This window comes from Palaemon carinicauda, chromosome 13 (genome assembly GCF_036898095.1).
Source record: "Palaemon carinicauda isolate YSFRI2023 chromosome 13, ASM3689809v2, whole genome shotgun sequence".
NCBI lineage: Eukaryota > Metazoa > Arthropoda > Malacostraca > Decapoda > Palaemonidae > Palaemon > Palaemon carinicauda.
In genome coordinates this window covers 52,588,103-52,598,805 of record NC_090737.1, presented here as the reverse complement: position 1 = coordinate 52,598,805, position 10,703 = coordinate 52,588,103, and positions in this window count along the sequence as shown.

Genomic DNA, 10,703 nt, shown 5'->3' with positions numbered 1-10,703 from the left:
AATTAATGGCCATTCCCCTTTAAATAAGTTTTCATTTTGTCATTACATTTGCCGGGCTTTGTGAGTGGAATTTAATGTAATTGTGCTTTATTTGTTGATAATTATTGAAAGTTACTGATAACGTGTTTGGACCTCACAATAGCCAACTGCTTATGTCAGGACAAGATTATTAACCATAAGACTTTGGCTACTTATTCCGTTTGAGGGTTAATTCCCCGTGTTCAATCAGTCTTTTATTTTCAATGTTTTGTGTTGTAAATTTTAGTTTGCATTTCTTTTAATAATTTTGCTACTGGAATAAGTCATTATTGGGTTACTTTGGTTCTCTACTTTACTGTAATAAAGAAATTAGAATAGATTGCAGATATTGGTATCTTTAACCCAATTATTTGAAGATTCTGCATTAAACAAACCAATAACTTGTTGTAGCCTAGCTGAAATGTTAAGAAGACTAACCTCCTGTAGGTATAGCCAAGTTAGTATAAGCGAGTATACGAAACTTCAATTTAGTTCTTTGAAGGTGAAGATCCTAATATAACTTTACTGATCCTCTCCCTAATCTTTGTCTATACCAACGGAAATGCCTGTCCAGCATCTCACCGAGGTCACTAGGACGGATTCGAAATAGAGCCTTAGAGTGTAGATATCCTATAAGCAAGTGTAGATAGCCTTAAAATGACAAAGCTAGAGTCAACTATAAATGAATTACTTACTCACATGTGGATTGTTTAGGTCTCTGGATAGAGAACGCTTTCCTCTTAGAGTGAAGGTTCATGAACTGAATCACAAAATACTTGGCAGGTGCTGTGCCCTTGAGTGTAAGCTCTTCTATCCTCTCATGTTGATCTTTGCTGCCGTGGCAGGGAGACTTACCCGGACCAAGGCCCCGCACATCTTTAGCAAACATTCTATTCTCCACACTAAATATCTGGAGCACTAAATAAAAAAAGAAAAGGCAAAAAGTAATCAGCAATTCAGGCATACAAGAATGGCCAAGTATACCTTCTAGAGTAACAGACTTGAGTTGTGGTAGAGAGAAAATTTAATGTATATGAATACTTAGGGGTATAATATTGAATACAAAAAAATAAGATATCTGAAGACACTTGCTTAAGGAAAAATCATAAGTCAAACTTCCTCTGTTGTGACGCCATGAAGAACACAAACAAACGTGTACATAATAATAAACCGTGAAAAAGAAGTGAAAAAAAATTCTTCAAAAAAAAAAAAAATAAAAAAATAAAAAGTAATTTGTCCTTAAGACAGTGGATCTTGCTACTAAAACGTAAGTATCCAACAGCAATATATTTGTTCATTCTTATCTATGATATTGATACCTGGAAAATACTCAGTTAACTAACTTGCAAAGCGTAAAATACAGACTGAACGTTGCAGATAAAGAAGAGCAAGAACATAATATTGAACTGAGGGTAATTCTATGCAATAGCTCTTTCAGCGAGTTATCAAATTTAGGTACTTTCACTAAAAAGAGGAAATTCCAAGGTTTCGTTTGATATATAAATCCGAGCGGTGTGTGGAAATTCTTTCCACGCTTAATTTTAGTCACCCTCGTTATTTCATTTTTTATTTTCTGTTTGTTATTTTCTGGGTTTTACGCATCTCACTTTTTTTTTCCATCATTCCCCTGTAATCCTTTACTTTTCATCACCTCATTCCTCTGTAGATGATTTTATCTCATTTCGTGAGCTCACAGTACATTGCTTGATGATGCAACCGACCGTCGACAATTTTTAAAAACAGTGCTTGGTTGCGTTCTGTTCCAAATGCTCTAGAAGCTTTGGATATTTAACCATAATTGGTTTGTATTCAAGTAACTCTTTAATTTACGTAACTCATTGATCTTAGCTTATTGCTATTTACACCTCGTTTCCTATTTATAAGTATATATAGCTAGGATTATTTCCTGTGTTATTGAACATCACTAAATGCCGCTTAATTGTTTTTGGATATATATCAATTTTTATAATCCAGACAGTAGGATTTCTTTATAATCCCTTTCCCCTGGAGTTTCAAGAATGATCCTTTTATTTGTAAAAAGCATTCTTCAGCGAACCACGTACTAATGGAAATTGGAAAAAGAACCACTCGACTAGCTTAAACCAGCTCAGCTGCGGCAGGTAGGAGCGTGCGAGCGGCCCACTTAAAAAACAGGAAGTGTAGTAGACTGATATAGGCATAGCCCCTACAACTTGGACGCCGCTTCAACTTAGGCGTCGCTTCAACTACTAGTTGGTGAAACAGTTACTAACCAACGGTATGCCTTGCTTTGAGCCATTATTTAGAAGATAGGCTGACGAAGACAAAACACGCCAGTGTAGAACTGGAGATTCACCGTGTTCTTAATGGTTTACAAGATTCTTCCACTATGTCTACAATCAACCCCCAAGAGCGTGAGTAGGGTGATGTGTTCATGACCCGGACAGTAAAATGAATAATATTCATAAAAAAAAAAGTTATTGAGCTACAGGAGAGATTTTGTGCTTAAAAGAAAGTTTAACTAATGCCCCATCTTATGCTATGAGTTTCATATCTGTAGATATTATATTTTGGGTTTTACAGCCGTTTTTAAAATCCAAAATTCTCTGTCCGGGTCGAGCACGACCCGGACGGGGTTGTGGTCTCAACCCGGACGGATGTTTTGGTCCACCAAAAACACACTTAAACCAATGTTTTATATTTTTTCTTAGTAAAAACATCCAGAACATGACACTGAAAGGTGGAATAAAACAATTGGTAGCAAAATCTCAATGTAATACAAATATATATATATTAAACAAAAATGGGAAACTGAATGACTTAAAACTAATGCATGTTAAAGTGAATGACTTAAAACTAATCCATGTTAAAGTGAATGACTTAAGTTAAAACTAATGAATCTTAAAGTGAATGACTTAAAACTAATGCATTTTAAAGTGAATGACTTAAAACTAATGCATGTTAAAGTCCCTCAAGGGAGGGAGGACCTTGATGAGGTTTGCTTGTCGTTGGGTGTTCCCCGTGATGACTGTGAGGACCCCCAACACCCTGCTGCGGTCGACACTGTCGACATCCCCGATGGCTGGGAAGTGGAAGGTGTCCTTCAGCAAGGGCGACCTTATCCTGAGGAAGTCCAACTGCAGCTGCTGCCCGTCTTCCTCCAGGGAAATGACCTTGCCCACAAAGTGGACAAGCTCCTCAGACCTCTTCCCCTGGAAGAGAAGCTGGACCAGGACAAAGTCACCCACCTGGGGGAAAAAATGAAAAAAAAAGAATGAATAGCCTAGCCTATGGAATGAATGAATAAGGAAATTGGCTTTAAAACCAAGCCATTCAGCTCGGCTACTAAATTTGACAATTAAATAGAAATTTTCTTCTAGACTTAGGCTAGGCTACTTATGCAATAGATGAACATAATCTAGGCTAGGATAGCCTAGGCTACAGATTTTGAAATATGAAAAAAAAGAATGAATAGCCTAGCCTATGGAATGAATGAATAAGGAATTTGGCTTTAAAACCAAGCCATTCAGCTCGGATACTAAATTTGACAATTAAATAGAAATTTTCTTCTAGACTTAGCCTACTTATGCAATAGATGAACATAATCTAGCCTAGGCTAGGCTACAGATTTTGAAATATTAAAAAAAAGTCCCTCACCTCTGGCTCCTTCTGGACGAATGGATAGGAGGCAGCATCAAACTCGAGCTCTTCTGCAATCTCATCTGAATATTCAGATGAGTCGTCACAGAGTGCAGGATTGTCGATTGCCTCCTCATCACTGCTGCTCGCCTCAACTGGCTCAGACCTCCTCCTCTTAGCCGCCTGTCGTGCCTCCTGCCCTCTCTTCTTCTCCTGCAACCTCCGCTTCTTCTCCTCTCTGGCTGCTTTCTTCTCCTCCTTGTCCCGCAGCTGGCTAAGAGCCTCCTCATCCTCAGTCAGGATGCAGGCGCGGATCTTCTTGCGCCCTCTAGCAGCAGGGCGGGGACGAGCCTTCGGGTAGGGCTGCACAGCTTCGGGAGTGACGTCGGGAATTGGAGGAGATGAAGGTGTTGGAGTTGGAGTCTGCCGAGGTTGGAGTGCTGCTTCAGGAGTGTTAGCCCTAGACGCTGAAGCAGAGAAGGCTGGTGACATCCTACCTATTCCAGATGGTCCAGGCTGAGGTTGGTCAGGCTCCGATGGAACTGGTGTCAAGGGTGAGGCAACAGTTTGTGGCAAATCATCATCATCATCAGGAGGGGCCTGCTCTGTGACTTCTGCCCCAGCAAACGCATCATCTGGAAAGATGTTGCGGTTGACGGGAAAGATGCCAGTAGCGCGAAACCCATTGGTGATGTTGGTGACATTACAAACCTTGTCCCAGGCCTTGCACGCCATCTCTGGCAACATATGTTCCGTGATGGGCACGTGAGGGTTTGAAAGTTTAAAATCGTCCTGAATGGATCGCAGGACAGACTCTAAGGGGCCAAAGACACTTACATCTAATGGCTGGAGTTTGGCTGTAGTATGAGGTGGCAGCGTGACAATTACGATGCCATGCTGTATCGCATACTCAACCACATGAATGCTCATGTGACACTCGGCATTGTCCATTATCAGCAGTATCTTATTCTCCACTGAAGAATAAGACACCTTATGGAGATGCTCGAGTGTCTGCACGAAACGCTCATGGTCCATCCAACCGTTAGCCTGCAAGAGCACTGTGGTTCCAGGAGTAGTCCCTCTCTGAAAATCAGCATTCATCTTCTTTCGTGCGATGATAAACACTGGAGGGAAACCATGCCCTGCAGCATTAACAATCCCCACGAAAGTCATATGATTGCCTCTCTCCCGAGCAACCTGCGAAGCAACAGGACGACCTCTCTCGCAAACAACCTTACATGGCTTCATCACAGTGGACAAGCCACTCTCATCCAAGTTGAAGATCCTGGCTGGCATGAAACTGTGTCGCTCGACAGCTTCCACGTAAGCCTTGAAGAAGACTTCAACGTTTACGCGGTTGAAAGCCATCGCGCGCGAAAGTGACATGCCCTCCGGAGCCTTCAATGCAAGCCTTGGATGACGGAACATATACCCGTAATACCAGTCACGGGTGGCCATACCTTCCCTCTTCCAGGCATCAGGAATAGACGGGCTGCCAACAGCCTCTGCATACTTCAGGATCATCCTCCTGAAAGCTCTCGTTGGCAGGCCGTAGAACATCCGCGCGATCTCGATAGAGTATTCCTCGATCAAGCGTTCCTGCGCATCAGTGAAAACCTTTTTGACGTTCTGATGCTTAGGCACAAACGTCCTCCCATCACTCTCCTTGATGGACCGAGTGAAAGCATCCTGAAAAAAATAAAACAAAGGTAAAGTGGGGAGCATAGGCCCGATAGGGTAGGCTAGCCTAAATGAAAAGTAGCCTAAAGTTCTTAGCCTACACATAGAATTTAAGAGGGCTTAGATTTATTCAAGCTTACCCCAAGAGTCGAAACTTTAACTCCAAAAAGGTTGCACGCAGTGCGGATGCTACAACCAGTCTCTAGGCGGTGGTAAAATGCCTTCTCTAAGTTGGTCCTATCCGTGGTTAGGCTGTTCCTTGGCTGGTAGTTGCGAGGCATGGCTGGGAGTCACGAAGGATCTGAAAGAGATAAATGGCATTAGAGACATAGGCTAGGCTAATGAATATTGTCTATAAGTTCATAATGAAAAAATATTTTGACCTTTTCAAAAACCCATAATTTGTTAGTTTAGACAATCAATATCTTTATACGAGGTAATAAACAGTATTGATATTTGTTCCATGTTAAAATTCTATTGCCTGACCAATTAATAAATTTTAGAAAAATAAAAATTCTCCGTGTTCTCAACCCTGACAAACCTGTCCGAGTCGAGAACACGGACCTTGCATTTTTTAATAATTTTTAAAAATTAAAAAATTGGCCTAGGTTAAATATTTCAATTTGGAAGACTAAACACTATTAGGGGGCACATATTAATTCTAAAAAAAATTAATTTGCACAAAAAAAATAGCTCAAAACTGACTCTATGTTTGACTTTGGCAATCACCCATATTTAATTATTTTAAACCATCAATAATTTTATAAGAGTTAATATATAGTATTAATATTGGTTTTAGGTTAAAATGAGAGTGATTGACAGAGTCATTTAAAAAAAAAATTATTGCTTCTTATACCTCCGTGTTCTCGACCCGGACAAACCTGTCCGAGTCGAGAACACGGACCTTGCTTTTTAAAAAAAATATTAAAAATTAAAAAATTGGCCTAGGTTAAATATTTCAATTTGGAAGACTAAACACTATTGGGGGGCACATATTAATTCTAAAAAAAATTAATTTGCACAAAAAAAAATAGCTCAAAACTGACTCTATGTTTGACTTTGGCAATCACCCATATTTAATTATTTTAAACCATCAATAATTTTATATAAGAGTTAATATATAGTATTAATATTGGTGTTAGGTTAAAATGAGAGTGATTGACAGAGTCATTTAAAAAAAAAAATTTATTGCTTCTTATACCTCCGTGTTCTCGACTCGGACAGCATGTGCACATTGTTCGAGTCGAGACCACGCACATAATTTTTTTTAAAATTCGTAAAAAATATAAACAATTGGCCTAGGTTAAATATTTCAATTTGGAAAAGTAAACACTAATGGGGGCACATATTAATGCTAAAAATAATTCACTTCCATCAATAAAACACTTCGAAAAATCACTCGATATTTAGCCGTGGCAAACACCCATTTCCAGCCTTTTCCATGGCTTTATCTCACATATGGTACATTATAGTTGTAAGAACTATGCAATCATTCACTTTTTAAGTGGTTTTTCCAGTACACTTAATTTGCATGAACCGTCAAAAATTGTCCGAGTCGAGAACACACCATAAAATTATTTAGCGGGCACCCCAAACCACTCCATTGTTGTTTAGGCACTCCGTATTATCACTGATTTTATGCCAATATGGCTATATTACATAACAAAACTTATCACAACTTGATCACGCCTTATTCGTGGTCATGGCACAATATATCCTGATGCCGAAAATTAAGATCGCGACCCCTTAAAATTGAAATTCTTACCTTGTTTGCAAGCAGAGCGTTGGCGGGCAGGTTTGCAAATGGCGTCTAGTTAGGACCGCCCTCCCTCATACGTCATAGCTCTGACGTCATCCTAGGCTCGATCGTTCATTGGTTATTAAGACTGTCCGAGTCGAGACTGTGTCCGGGTCGTGAACACATCACCCTACTAATTAACGGTGATCAGCCTTGGCCAAGGAACTGTCTCCCCTTTTTTTTCTAGCCTTTATTTGACGATGTGCACATTTAGCTAGGAAGTCATGTTCAAACTGTCTAGTCTAGTTTAATAATTCATGGCGTGTCTGTTACTCTAAGTTGTGTTCCCGTTCACAACTATCAAGTTAGAATATTTTTGCCCGAAAGGAATGTGTTCAAAATATTGAGTAGAACTTTTGGTATTATTTCAGTCACCATTTTTACTTTCATTGGTTGATTAGTTATTTGATTATTGATTTACAATTTAATTGATTACATAATTTTCTTGGCATTTTTCATATTTCAATTAGGTAGCTTTGCTGGCTTTTCATGTGTCATTTAGGTGAAACTTCTGTGGTATTTTATGGAAATAAACGCCATTTTCACTTTAAAATTAGTACCTGTTTTCAACTTGACCTTCAAATTTTGAAATGACTAAATTAGTTATATCATGAAGTGAGCTATGACTCAAGGTTAGGTTTATATTTACGTCATTGTAAAGCTATCGGTGTCAATTCTTTATTGTAATGTTCTACAGTATTATCTCCCAGTGGTCCTTAGGACGTTTTGACTTTTACAGTACTGCTCCACTCTTTGTGAAATTGTCGTTAACGTAACTGATTTAGTCCAACCATACTGAATTGTTATTTACTATTCTGCACCCTGCCTTTGACGAATAAAGGCACCTGTGTAACCAAGCGTTTTAGCCAGAAAGTTCTACCCTGATGAGAACTCAGGTTTTATTTTATTGGCACCTGTGTAACCAAGCGTTTTAGCCAGAAAGTTCTACCCTGAGGAGAACTCAGGTTTTATTTTATTTGTTCAGATCATCGGTATGTGTTTCAGATCTTTCGTATGTACTGTGAGCTTTGGAGCAGCTATTTTGATCTGTTAATTTTTTCCCCTTAACCATTAATTTGTTTTATCGCTTTGGTTTACTGTTCCTCGTTATAGTTAGGCTACCTTTATCCTTGTCTTTTGTACCCCTCTCAGTGACCGTTTGTGTGTAACATTCTCTGTGTTGTGTGTTATTCAAGTTTGTCTTTGTTTCTCTACATATTTTTATTTTTATTTTTGTGGACATTCTGTACCATTGTACACGTGGTCTTCCCAAAATGATGGCCAAGGACAGTCACATTAAACTCCCCCAGCAGGCTGTGGAGATGCCGGCTACTTTAGACCTTAATGCTTGTGTTGAAGAACAAACGCAGGAGTTCAGATTTATTTATGAAGAGGTAAACAAAACTCTGAAAACTGTTTCCTGTCCTAGATCCCTGTTTCCTCAATAGATTTTGTCTGTGTAACCCCTGAGGGTTTAGAACACTGTAAAAACAAAGTAGGTAGAGCTCTTGCAGAACTTAGGGACTTTAAAACTTTGTGGAAACCTCATTGGAACAACCCCACTGTCCTGTCTAGTTATACCAATCTTGTCAGTTTGTTAACTGACACAGAAACGATGCACCTTCAACTTGTAACACAGGGGACAATCAACCCTTCAAATCCCCTTCAAGCGCCTAACGCTAACCCTCAGTTTGTATGCGTCTCAGTCGCTGCAGATCCTGATCCCCCACCATTCGATGGTCATAGAGATTGCTGGTTCGGCTTTTGGAGTTTTTGTCGCTAGATGGTACATGAAAACTCCAAGTACTCTCCCACAGAAAAATACAACATTTTGTTGCGTACCCTTGAGGGACAATGCGTAAACTTCTCGGTAACCAAGTGTGGACAGAGGGTCTGTATGAAAGATCGATAGACAGTCTTAAGCGAGAGTATGAGTCCCCTGTTCTGATTAAACACCTCCTGATAAATAAATTTTATAAAACATCCTCCCCTAATGATGATAGCACTGATCTCCGTTGTTTCCTCATGGAATGGGACAACACAGAAAGTGAATACGTACAACTAACTGGGTCGTCTTTACCAGAGGTAATGTTAGAGCATGTTTTCACTAGTAAACTCAGACCCTTCCACCTAGGTATAGTTTACCAATATTACAATCGAGAGGAAGTAACCTTGGCCGAAATGAAAAGGGCCCTGTATGCTCATACTCGCACGAAGGAAATGATGAAGCTCATGACCAGCCCTGACGACGGCCCCAAACCTAATACTTATGATAAACCCGCGCAACCCAACCGTTACGGAAACTCACGCTCTTACGGTAAATCACTTAACCACCCTAGACCCTCTTCCTCCAGCGTGAACAATCATGTACCTAAACTTAAAGCTAATAATGGGCCTGTCCGGTCCATGGATGTACAAACGACTCCTAGTCGATCAAATGGGTGGCCTATAGCTGGCCCCAGTAACAGGACGGCTAGAGGTAAATGTATTTTTTGTGGCAATAGTGACCACGTGCAATCCAAATGTCCCCATCACCCCGATTCAAGAAGTAGAATATCAAAGTTATGAGAAATGAATCGTTGCACATAATTTGTTTCCACTCAACACTTTGCCAGCAATTGCAATGCAACCATTGCTTGCCTGAACAGTCAGCAGGGTCATAAATTATCTGTATGCTCAAATATCATTGTAGTATCCAACCACTTCATCCAACCCATTAGTGGGATTTCTAATAACACCTCTAACTCCCAACCCCTTAGACCTCCAATTAATAACCCCTCTAACTCCCAACCCCTTAGACCTCCAATTAATAACCCCCATTACATGCAACCCATTAGACCTCCCATTAATAACCCCCTTGACACACAACCCCTTATCCCTCCAAGTATCAATACCCCTGCGGTAAACCTTAATCACATTGCTTGTATCCTCAACAGCACCGCGAGTGTTGAGCCTAATGATCTCGCCCCAATTGCATTACTGACTTTCACTGCCGATTCAGTCTCCCGTAAATTTAAACACTCCACAAAAGTTTTTCTAGATTTTGGTGCACAACGTACTTTTGTGCACCCATATGTTGTTAAATCCTTAAATCTTAAACCTGTTGGACGGATGGTGTTCCAGCTTAACTCATTTAATTGTACCGAAGCCACTAACAGTTCTGATCTAGTACAATTTAATATGAAAATCAGCAGCCAGAGACATAAGATTGTGGCTATTGTTAGTGCCAATGTAGCAAAAGGCATCAATACGCCAGATTACACCCGTACTGTCCGTACGCTAGAAGCTAATGGAATTCGTCTCGCGGATCAACATCCCGATGATAATGCTGCCAGTATAGAGATCATTCTTGGTGCCAATTATCTTCCCAGGCTCCTCAAGCGTACCCATAATATCCAAGGTGTAAACCTGTTTCGCATTCCCGCCAGCTACGTGGTATGGGGAGAGTCACCTGATTGGTCATGTCCCGTCGTGGACCCAAGAGATGTCAGCCCAGTCACAATTACCATTAACCGAATTGATATTGACTCGCCTATGACTATAAACCCGCCTCTTGAAAACCTTTGGAAACTTGACACCATTGGTATCA